Here is a 12,192-nt window from a genome sequence, read left to right as displayed (position 1 = left end):
TGTGTTAAAAATGTAGGGGGGCCAACCTTGGCGGGCGTTCTTTACATAGAACAGCAATTCATTTAGATACATTTCAGCGGGCTGTTCTGTGTTTAACATTGGCATTTTTTATTTTCATTTCAGCTATCTTAAGCATGTGTTTTGGTTAATTTGAAACATGTTTATAAAAATTGAATAGACATTAAATATTGAAATTGAATATTCACTTAACTTCACTTTTTTTTTTTTTAACACTTTAACGTTTTTGTAACAGTTGAACAGAAGTAATTGTACCCTTAGGTGCAAATTACATTTGAAACAAAAAAAAGAAAATCTCACCCCGTCAGTTTAATATTTATAGAATTTATAAACACAATAACAGAGAAATGAACAAGTTGTCACGTTCTGTCTGGGGTTTTTGGATTTAGTTTCAGTAGTTCCTGGTTCATTTCGTCATTCATTCGTGTTGTTTTTCCCTGCGTCTGCCTTTGTCTCAGTCTCGTTAGTTTTATCTTGTCCACCTGTTGTCCGTGTGCCTCTGCTCCTCTCGGGTTAGCCTATCCGGTTCACCTGCTTCCTGTCCCCGTCCAGCTGTAGTGTGTTTTCAGTAATTAGTCTTCATGTATTTAAACCGCCGTTCCTCTGTTGCTTTTGTCGGATTATTGTACCTTGTCACTTCGTGTTCCCTGTGCCTCTGTACTCGTCCTCCAGTCTTTCCCCGTAGTCCCATTTAGTCTCGTGAGTTATTCCGTTCCTCATTTATTTTGCTACTTTGTCAAGTTTTTGTCTTCTGCTTTTCCTGCCCTGTTTTATTATTAAAAGAGCATTTTTGTTTGAGCAAACCCTCTCCGTCCTCCTGCGTTTTGAGCCCCTTTCCCTCCACCACCTCACGTCGCCATGCCTCGACGTGACACAAGTAATAGTCATATCAACAAGTGCAGGACTCATTTAAAATAAGGTCTGGCTCTATGGCAGTAGTATCAATGCGCAAGATGTCTTGTGAGACTCCGATAGCCATGCCCTCACACAGCTTTTATTTAAATTCATAACCGAGAATATCTTCTCACAGGAATACGTAGACCCGAACAAGTTTAGCATTTTCTTACCAAATGCTCAAATCTCTCGGAACTTAAACCTTATCCAGCTGTCGGTAAAAGTTGGCGAGAGAAAGCTGCAGTCGCTTACCGCGGCTCTCTGCGTCACACTGCAGCGCAACTTTCCTCCTTATGTTGATTGTCGCCATTTTAGAAAATTAGGGGCTTATAAAGTCAATTACTGTACTCGTATACTAATCTGCTGTTCCTAACTGAGCCTATAGATGGCAGCATTTAGCACACGCAGGAACAATTGCTGCTGCCCAATGTATTAATTCTCCATGCGACGCAGGCCTCGGGCCGGATGGAAATTCACCACGGGCCGCATTTGGCCCCCGGGCCGGACTTTACACATGCTTGTCTCAACGGTTTAACTCCCCTTTGATTCCTTAACTAGTTAAGATGCATCGCTGGTTACATGACTTAGGACATGTGAAGGGTAATAAATCCTTTTCAGGGGTATTTTCAGACCATATGTTTTTAACTCAGTTTTGCAAACACTGTTAAAATCAAAAGACTGCTTGGAAGCCAAACTTTCATTTAATACCCAAGGTCATAGAATTGGCCTCAATTTGTTGAAAAGTGTAAATCACTGTGCAGCACAAAATACTTGTCTTTCTGTTTCTGCCTTTATTTGTCTCATCTTGCTTCAGATATTGTGTGTCATGCCCCTTTTTGATTGGTTAGGGTTTTCAGGTGCAGAAAGTGCAGCCACGTACCACGTACACACTGCGGAGAAAATAAAACAAAACAGCATGCCTGTTTGCTTATTTTTTTTAACCACTATAAAAACATGCAAACAAAAATATTACTCATGTCTACAATTGATATGTTCCTTAAAAGAAACATGATAAGGGATGAACATGCTGCAGTCATCACTCTCAATTCATCAGGTGAGAGGGGATTTCAATTATTTATTCGTCTGACTATGCCTTTAAACGTTTGCCTTTGCTATTTGGCCATAATCATTTTCTCCTGTGTTCATATTTTCTTAACACCCTCATAAAATATGCATACGCATGTAAGTGTGACTCTTTGTTTACTCTGACAGGGTGAGGGCCAGGCACAAGCAGTTTCAGCTAACAAACATCAACACAATAAATCAGCTCAAAGTGGACTTGGCTGCACAAATTTGGACCAAATGCTGCTTTTTCAAAACATGTGTTTTTCATGTATGACACAAGTCAAATTGCCAAAATAATATTTCTGTCTCCAGGTTTATCACCCCTCCTTGGATTTATGTTTATGCCATATGGTGGTATTTTCTTGCATGATGGGTGTCATGAGGTGCTTTGCAGATGTTCATATAACTAGTGCCAGTTGAATAATATTTACAGTGTGCTGGTTTAATTTCTGATCATTTCACTTCGCTCATTGGGGTGCATCAACTTGGGAGATTCATTGACGAGTTTTGAAGTAAGGAAAGAGGATGTAAAATGGAGGGTGAAACAAAATGAAAGAAAAGAAAAACAGAGAAGTGGAGTGCTCCCTGCACCGAGTGGTTGCGGGTTGAAAATTGAGCTGGGTTGTTGGCATCGTCATACGTTGCTGCGTGCCTTGTCGATGTCTTGTCTGTGCTCTCAACCTGTGAGTATTTCTGTCGCCTCCCTCAGCGGAAGAATGAGTGATGGTGGGCAGTTCTCTTGGCTACACACCTGCAGTTAATCAGCGATCAGCTGCCTTAATAAGGCACCTGACCCCTTAAACTATTCCTTGCTTACCTCTGTTAGCAACCTGCGCTCTGATTTCGTTCTTTTAAATTCTGTTGTATTTGTTAGTCTTTTGCCGAATAGTTTGTAAGTATTGGCGGTGGTTTGTGTTTGGTATATATTATGCGAGATAGAAACTCATTTTAAAAGGTATAGATCCTGTTCTTAAAAACAAGAACCTTATGCCCAGACATAACAATGCCGCACCGTGAGCGTGTAGTGATGGCCAAATGAAGCATCAAGAAGCAAAGAAACTTTGCAACGAATTGATTTGCAGATGGATCAAAGCCACATGGTGCTTTATTTGCTCTATGGCTTCATCAAGTAGTGCGGAAGCCTAAGACTTCAATAGTGTTGAGAATTCTATAGCTATTTGTTATAGAAAATGATACAAATTTGTTTCCTTCCAAACAAAATACAGCACATGCTTATAAGGATAATTTATTTTCATTTTGAAAGAATTTCTTTTCTGTAGTTAAAATTAAAAGCCACATTAAAATGTTTCCAAACAGGTGAAATTCTCTTTAACTACAGAATGAAGTTGTACACAACAATGAAACAGCTGCCGAAATTCACAAAATCTGAGCTGACACATGCCTACTATTGCGTTTTACTCCCATTTTATATTTGCAATGCTTGCCAAACCAGAGGTCCGCAAGGTACCGGTTCTGTGGATCAATTGGTACCATGCCACATGGGCCACACACGAAATAATGATGTTTCCGAACTGAAATAGGTCTCCCTATAACTGTTCACTCATTTGTGCTTTGTTTGGCTTGATCTTTGCTTTTGATGCTGCCTCCGGCCGCAGTTGCATTTAGCTCGTTAATATTTTGGTTTGTGCCAGGTATTTCCGTTTGCTTTATGTTAGCATATGCCAGTCCTTCTCAAACAGTGGTGCAGGCCCTCTTGGGGAGGCACGAGGTGATACCATGAGGGGGACTGTTTTTGTCAAATGAAGTGTAATTGTGGATAAAACAAATATTAATTTTTTTTCAGGCACTTTGATGCAGCACTTGGTTATTTTTTTCTGTTTTAGACTAACCTGTAACCTGTATATAAGCTGTAAAAAATAGTTGAATTGTTGAAAGTTTTTTTATGTTTAATATAATGGTTAATCAATGTAATTTGTGTACAGTTTTGTACATTTTCATTCTGTAAATATTTGTTAAGGTAAGTACTTTTTCAACTCCCCGGTTGTCACATTTACATGAATGTAGCTTTTTTTTTCTTTTTAACTTACTTTATTCGTAGAAGCAATTCAAGTAAAAGGTTGCCAAACAGGGGGAATTCTCCTTTTTCATGCTGGTTGCATTGCAATAATAGACGGTATTTGAAAAACAATTGCCATTGCAGAAACAAGTCTTACAACAGACCAAACTCTAAGCCAGGTGGTGACTATTTTTACTGTATATGGGAAAAAAACATGGCCGACTGGGGCAAACGCGCTGCAAATGGCACAACACACACACCGGTAAAAACGCACTGCAAACGGAAACTCGCTGGAAAATGGAAATGCCTCGCAAAAAGGAAACATGCACCGGGTGAAAAAGCGCCACAAATGCCACAACATGTTTCCCAAAACGAAAACACACACCGGGTGAAAAACAACTGCAGATTGTGATTCTCCTGGCGCATTTCTGATTTGAGAATCACAACCTGCAATTGGTTTTCACCTGGTGTGTGTTTCAATTTTGGGAAACGTGTTGTGGCATTGGCAGTGTGTTTTCACCCGGTGCGTGTTTCCGTTTGGGGAAATGTCTTTCCGTTTTGCAGCGCGTTTTTACCGGTGTGTTTGTGTGTGTTTTGCCTTTTGCAGCGCGTTCTGCTTCTCAGTGTTAAATGACATTAAGCTACCACCAAATAGAAGATTTATACTTATTTGTTTTGTAGGTTCTTGTAAAACAAGTTCATTTTTTCTTCAGTCCTTTTTCTTTTCTTTTTTTTTGCACTTTGTATGGAATCTCAATAATTTAAAAGTGAATATCACTTTCTCCATAATATCCAAGTATGCTGCAAATGGCTCACATTTGTATTTTACAGATAAATACATCCAGTTCTAAGCATAACTCCGACTACCAGAGGCTAGCCCAACTGAACACCAAAAAAATGTACTCAACTCCTCCCCATGAACATCGCAGAAAAAAAGAGAAAAGGCAGACTTGTTTACAGCTACCTACTAGCCTTGTTGTAAGGAGAATTACAGTTTGAATTCATCTTCACCTTGCTTTACTTTTCTGCTCATGTGATTTAAAGTCTGTGGGAGACAAAAGCCATAACACAAATTAATCACGAATAATAATACATCTTACTTGCCATCGTAATGCAGCAACAGTAAATTGAGCAGTTAACTCCAGGTGTGATTCAGTTATATGTTATGACATGCTTCTCTCTCATATCTTACATGGATGGTTCGTTATTGTATTTTACAGTACATTGAATTCTGCATCAATTCTAGATTCAATCAAATTTGTTTTCCACTGGGAGATATAAAGTGCCTCAGCTAACTTCACATTGCATACCTAGAGGCCTCACTCATTATCATACATCACTCACTATCTTCGTACATGCCACATCCAAGTGCCATGGGTAAAGCTTTATTAGCTCCTAGCATAGTCTGGTATTACTTAAGCGGAAAGTGTGTGAAATGACATCATACTGAACCTTCTTTTACCTCTCCAAGCACACGTGACTTACAGTATCAACTCACTTCTCACCCCTTGAGGCCTACTTCTGATGCTGTGTGATATGCTCCTTTTTCTGTTATTGCTCTCATCTTTCACACGGTGGTGTGCGCTGACACTTGCCACAAGCCGTGTTTTAATGGGGCAGTTCCACTGGGATAAGCTGAGTGCTGCTTGGCTCTGACCAGGGCATGGCTAAATGCTGAGATAATGCACGGGAGGAGTTTACCCCACATGGAAGTTATAATAAAATGTGTGGCATTAACATTTCCATTTGAAAGGAAGGAGTTGCCCTCCTCACAGACGAGTTCTATAATTGCCCACACACAGTGTACTCTGATCATACTGACCGCACAGAACGTTCCCCAATTGTTATCTATGGTTTATGTTGTGTTTAATAACAGAGTGATTGATGTAGTATAAATGAAAATCATTTTAAAGTAGAGGTTGGCACATTCGTCTCACATTTGAAAAGTGCTGAGTTTGAATCTTTGATCAATCAATCAAATAAATCAAATTTTATTTGTATAGCCCTGAATCACTGAAGTCTCAAAGGGCTTCACAGATGAAAAGAGGTCATGTGGAGACCTTTTTCGAAAAAAAAAAAAAAGAAGTCGTACAGAGACATCTTTTCAGTGTAAGGTACACAACAGCATCCCCTGTCAAAGCTCCCAGAAGGGGAAGGAAAAACTCAAAAACCCCAATTAGGGGAAAATCAGAAACCTCCAGAAGGGACCACAAGTGGGAGGAGCCCCCTTCCAGGCCCACAGGTTGAAGTGGATGCTGCATGTACCAAATACAGACATACACATAAATAATATAAATTACAGAAAACATATTGTGTTATATAGTGCAGTGATGTCTTGACAGCAGGCGAAGCCATTGGGCAGGAACCATCCCACATTCCAACCAAGTAGACCACAGACGGCCAATCTCCTTAACCCGCGATGGTCGATCAGCGCAGAACCAAATGGAGACGGTCAAGTCAACCCTCACCATCTAGCTAGCCCCCTCTCCCAGCCGGAAGAGGGGGGCATGAAAAAAGAAAAAAGAAGAAACCTGCAGACAGGCTCAATTACTTAAATGCTTTTGAATATAAGTGTGTTTTTAGTGGGGATTTAAAGATTTCTATTGAGGTGGCTGCGCGAACTTCCATCAGTAGGGCATTCCATAGTACTGGCGCGTGAATGGAAAATGCCCTTGATCCCGCGGACTTCTTTTTAGCCCGTGGGGTCGATAGCAAACCGGCATTTTGTGATTGAAGTTGTTGGGACAGAGCATATGGTGATACTAAGTCGACGAGATAGGAAGGAGCTAAACCGTGTGAAATTTTATAAGTAATTAGCAGCACCTTTAAATAACATCTCACATGTATTGGAAGCCAATACAGGTCAGCTAGAATCGGAGTAATATGATCGAACTTTCTCGTCCTTGTCAATAGTCTCGCTGCTGCATTCTGTACAGACTGCAGGCTTTTATTGTAGGACATGGGAAGCTCAGAAAAAACGTTACAATAGTCTAGGCGCAACGTAACAAATGCATGAATAATGTTTCTGCATCGCTAAGAGAAAGAATAGGGCAAATTTTAGCTATATTGCGGAGGTGAAAAAATGCCGTTCATGTCAGGTTATTAATATGTGTTCGAAAGGAGAGAGTTGAGTCAAATATCACGCCGAAATTTTTTGCAGTACTACTTTGGGAAATAATACAGTTTTCCAGGTTCAACGTGGTATTCTTAAGCAAGTGCTGATGATGAGCAGGGCCAATAATTAACATCTCTGTTTTACTAGGGTTGAGAAGCAGAAAATTGGAAGACATCCATTGTTTAATCTCGGCAAGGCAGGCCTCCAGTTTACTGCATTTGCACGGATCTGTTATTTCAAAGGGCATATAGAGTTGGGTATCATCAGCATAGCAATAAAAACTAATAGCATGTTTACGTATAATATCGCCAAGAGGAATCATGTAGATGTTGAACAGTAAGGGACCAAGTACTGACCCCTGCGGGACACCAAATGAGACGGAGAAAGATTCAGAGATCGCATTGCCATAAGAGACACTATGCGTCCTTCCCAGGATGTAAGATCTGAACCAAGAAAGTGTTGATCCCGAGAAACCAACACATGATTTAAGACGTTCTATAAGAATATGATGATCAATAGTGTCAAATGCGGCACCAAGATCAAGCAATAATAATATTGATATGTTGGAATCCATGGCGAAGAGAAGACCATTTGTCACTTTTACAAGGGCTGTCTCAGTTGAGTGGTTGGCCCTAAAACCTGACTGAAGGATTTCAAATCTATTGTTATCTATCATAAAATCGCTAAGCTGTTGTGCTACAACTTTCTCAAGAATTTTGTCAATAAACGGAAGTTGTGACACTGGCCTATAGTTAAAGAGATTTTCAGGATCTAGGTGAGGTTTCTTAAGTAATGGTTGAATGACGGCCATCTTAAAAGCTTCAGGTACAATGCCAGAGGAGAGTGACAGGTTGATAATATTCAAGACAGATGACCCTAAGACCGGGCATAAGTCTTTAACGAGTTTGCCTGGAAGCGGGTCGAGCATGCAGGACGTCGGCTTTGCTGCATTAACCAAGTGTGTAAGACACTCCAGGGATACTAAATCAAACTGGGACAGGGTAACCAGACTTTCTTGAACCTGATTGTCTGAACTAGCATCAACAATCACAGCCGAGGGGGTAAGTGGCGCTGCCCTTTTTATTTCGTCCCTTATTAGCTGAGTAAAGAATTGCATGAAAATTGCATGAACTCGTGTGTTGAATGGAGGGAACTATGATTAATCTGCTGCTGTTGCGTTAGCTGTGCTACCGTGTCAAATAAATATATTGGGTTGTTTTTATTAAGACTAATCATTTTGGAAAAGTAATTTGTTTTTGCTAACCTAAGAGCCTCTTTATATTTCAGCAAGCTATCGTACCAGGCCTGACGGAAAACCTCGAGTTTAGTTGTTCACCATTTACGCACAAGTTGTCTACTTAACAATTTACATGTACGCGTTTCATCCGAAAACCACAGAGTGTGCCGCTTCGGACAAGTTTTAAGTTTCAGCGGCGTAATAGAGTTTAGGGAATTTAAAAGAACCGTATTAAAATCATTCATGAGCTTATCGACTGCACCAGTAAAAGACGGAAAGGCAGCTGTTGCGGAGGCAGTAATTCAGAAAGTGCAGCAGTGGTTGATGAGTTAATATCACGGCTCTTAAAGCCTTGGTTGTGGACAATAAGACCGCACTGAGCTAGTACTTCAAATGTTGTAAGATAATGATCAGACATAGCGTTGGTATACGGCAAAATTGTGACATTTGAGGCAGTTAGGCCATGGGTTAACACTAAGTCTAAGATATTACCATTTCCGTGTGTCGCTGCTTTTATTATTTGTGTAAAACCAATGCATCGATTATTGCTTGAAATGCTACAGTAAGTGGCTCCAATGGGGAGTTCATATGAATATTGAAGTCACCCATAATTAATATATTATCTGTGTGAGTTATTAAGTCAGCCATAAGTTCAGGGAATTCATCTTAGAATCCAGAATATGGACCGGGAGGATGGTAAATAACTACCATATGGAATGGTGGTGAGGAGCTTGATCGCATAACGAGAGCCTCAAATGTCTTGAATGTGTGATTAGTGCTCGTGCTAAGTTTAAGATCAGATTCTGAAATTAGGGCGACACTCCCCCCCTTTTTTTTACAAGAACGGGCAACATGTGAGCCCACAAAGTTTGGGGGTGAGGCCTCATTTAATGATAAGAATTCATTTGGTTTTAGCCAGGTTTCGCAGAGACCAAGCACTTTAAGATTGTCACCTCTAATAAGATCATTTACAAGGAGGGCTTTTGAGGGGAGTGACCTAATATTTATGAAGCCGAATTTAAAGTGGGAACTTTTTCCTGGACTATTCTGAGTCCTCATGTTGGTAGTACTAATAATGACAAGATTTTTATGGCTGGGGCTTGGTTTGTATTTTGAGTAATTAAAACCTCGTTGCAATGTTATTAAAGTAGGAATTTGATTGTTGACGGCTACAGCGCGCATACTAATATTAATATTCCGCCTAGGTACTATGTCACTAGTCTTACCGATTAAGGAGGCAGGGCTATTTTCCTTAATCAACACCACCTCAGCAGAAATCTTATCATTAGGGCATTCAGCATTAGGTATTGAAACAGTGTGTGGATTGCAGTGACCTAGACTAAATATGCTATGTGTGTTGTAGCAGTCCAGCCTAGTGCCGGTTAACTTTAGCCTTAACGACTCCACACCCGTTCTAGCAGGCTTGCTACCCGCCTGCGACCCGACATGCTCTAATGTGAGAAGTCATGGAAGGCTCAAACAGTAATCTATGTTTCTAGAAAGAGTGATGGCGCCTTCCCAGTTAGGGTGAAGGCCATCCATATTTAGCAGGTCGGGCCGGCCCCAGAAAGAGGGCCAATTATCTAAAAACTGGTAACCCTGCTCTCTACAGAAACTAGCCATCCACCAGTTAAGCGAGAATAAGCTGCTAAACCTCTCATCATTGCCTCCCGCAGGCAGAGGGCCAGAGACAATAACTTGATGCCAACTCATCTTTCTAGCTAAATTACAAGTCCTATCTATGTTCTTCTTCATAATCTCAGACTGCCTCATTCTAGTATCATTGGAGCCAACATGTATCACTATGTCCGAGTAACTAGTGTTGTTTGCACTAAACTGGTGTCTAGGCCTCTTGTGTGTCAGCTCCCTAAGGTTAGCTTCAATGTTGGGTGCTCTGGCCCCAGGGATACACATTACGGTGGCTGGCGTTTTAAGCTTGATGTTACGGGTGATGGAGTCCCCTATAACTAATGTGCGGGAGCCAGTACAGATAGAGTTTGCCTAGCAAGGGGGCTAAAACAATTATGCGTCCGAACAGGCTCACCGCGGCTAGCAGACTTCTTAGGGTTAATGCTAGCCGGACTAGCGGGTAGGCTACGACCCGCACTAGCCGATGCTAGCGGCATTGCGGGAGGGCTACGGCCCGCACTGTCACTATCAGATGTGTCCGTCTGATCTACGATTATCAGACTACTCTGCTCTAGCTGACGGACACGGCCCTCTAGGAGAGAAAGTTTCTCCATGAGAATAACACAGGTGTTGCAAATGACTGATACGGTGGAGGTGCACGAAGCCATGCTTACCTTAGTACAGTCGAGCGAATACTTACGGTAGCAGAGCTGCACGAGAACGAGGACGAACGGAGCTAGGAGCTGTTCAGAGAATCGGCGAATCACTAGCTATTGAAGAATGGAAACAGTCCTCAAAAATGAAGAAAAAAAAAACACCCTGTTCAGGCCCTACAGTCTGGAGTTAACTAATAACTACAGAATCAGTTGGGATAGATACTGGAATAGTTTTCCTGTGATGTCATTTCAAACTATGTCCAATGTCAACACATTATAGACACAAACACGTGTTTCCGTCAGTGGTCAGTGAAACGGGTTTGCCACTGACAGGACTGAGAAAGTACTGCCCTGGCTTGTTGACTGGCCTGCCTCCAATGCCGCCTTGACAGACATTCTGTAATGATGGATTGCCTACCACTGCAAATTCATTTCAATGACTTTTAATTTTCAATTTCCATCTTCACCTAAATTCCTTAACAGGTTCACGCCGTATCCCAGGCCACTTGGCTGGGATCCTACTGAAGACTCACTCCAAGTTTTGGTCAAAGGCAAAGCCATGCTACACTCAAGTGTGGCTAGGAGATGCTTGTACTGTTTAGCCAGTTTGGCTAGCTAGGCAGTTTCATGAATCAATACCAACCCTGCTTACCACATGGGCCAGCTTCCTTTCCTCCTGCAAAACTCAATGATAATTTGACAAATTAATAGAGTGGTGGCTCGCTATAACGCACTTCATGTATTGCCGCTTCAATGATTCACCTTATTTTTCTTATATATATATATATATATATATATATATATATATATATATATATATATATATATCTCGACCATTAATTATTCATAATACCAAAGATGCCGGTTTTATGTCATTTTACATCACTGTTTTACAGCAGCGTCTACCCAATGTACTACTGTAACACTCCCACACTCAGCAAAGGAAAACACAAGCTCTTCCAAAAGGCTACCATTGCGGTGAATGGACATTGTTGTTCAATATGGTGGCGGGGAGAGTTAGCAGCCGCCAGCCACGCTCTGATGAACTGTATGTTGTGTGTTGTAAAAGAAGATAATGTTTGGGCCCAAAAACAGATACATGCCTATTTAGCCTCAGTTCTATGGCTACTGGCATAGGAATGAACGGTAGGCATGGTTTTATTAAATACATTTCATACACTTCATTCATGTATGTACAATGTCTGTTAGGGGGCAAATCCAGCTTTGTCAATTTCTTGAATTTTCATGGGGAGTTTCCAGTCCCAATTGATGGCAGAATCAAGGGAACTTCACGTGTGCCTCACAGTGCAGAGGTTCACTTCCAGCTCCAGCCTTCCTGTATGGAGTTTTCATGTTCACCTCGTGCCTGTGTGGGTTTTCTCCGGGCACTCCAGTTTCCTCCCGCGTTACAAAAACATTCATGGTAGGTATATTGGGCAATCTAAATTGTCCTTCGGTATGTTTGTGAAAATGAATAGTGTCTTAGTGTGCCCCGCGATTGGTTGACAACCAGTTCAGATGTACCCTACCTGCTGCCCGAAGACAGCTCATATAAGCTCCA

At 41.2% G+C, this 12,192-nt stretch overlaps 2 pseudogenes; both read right to left on the bottom strand.

Moving 5' to 3' along the window:
* Positions 1-5,969: 5,969 nt before the first annotated feature.
* Positions 5,970-9,528, bottom strand: LOC148413209 (uncharacterized; annotated as a pseudogene).
* On the bottom strand, positions 5,970-10,782 carry LOC148413208 (uncharacterized; annotated as a pseudogene).
* Positions 10,783-12,192: the final 1,410 nt, after the last annotated feature.

This window comes from Hippichthys cyanospilos, chromosome 14, assembly GCF_059441005.1.
Source record: "Hippichthys cyanospilos isolate Australia breed blue-spotted pipefish chromosome 14, RoL_Hcya_1.0, whole genome shotgun sequence".
In the NCBI taxonomy this organism is placed as follows: Eukaryota; Metazoa; Chordata; class Actinopteri; order Syngnathiformes; family Syngnathidae; genus Hippichthys; species Hippichthys cyanospilos.
Note: the sequence above shows the minus strand (reverse complement) of the source record. Positions and strands in the feature narration are given on the sequence as shown.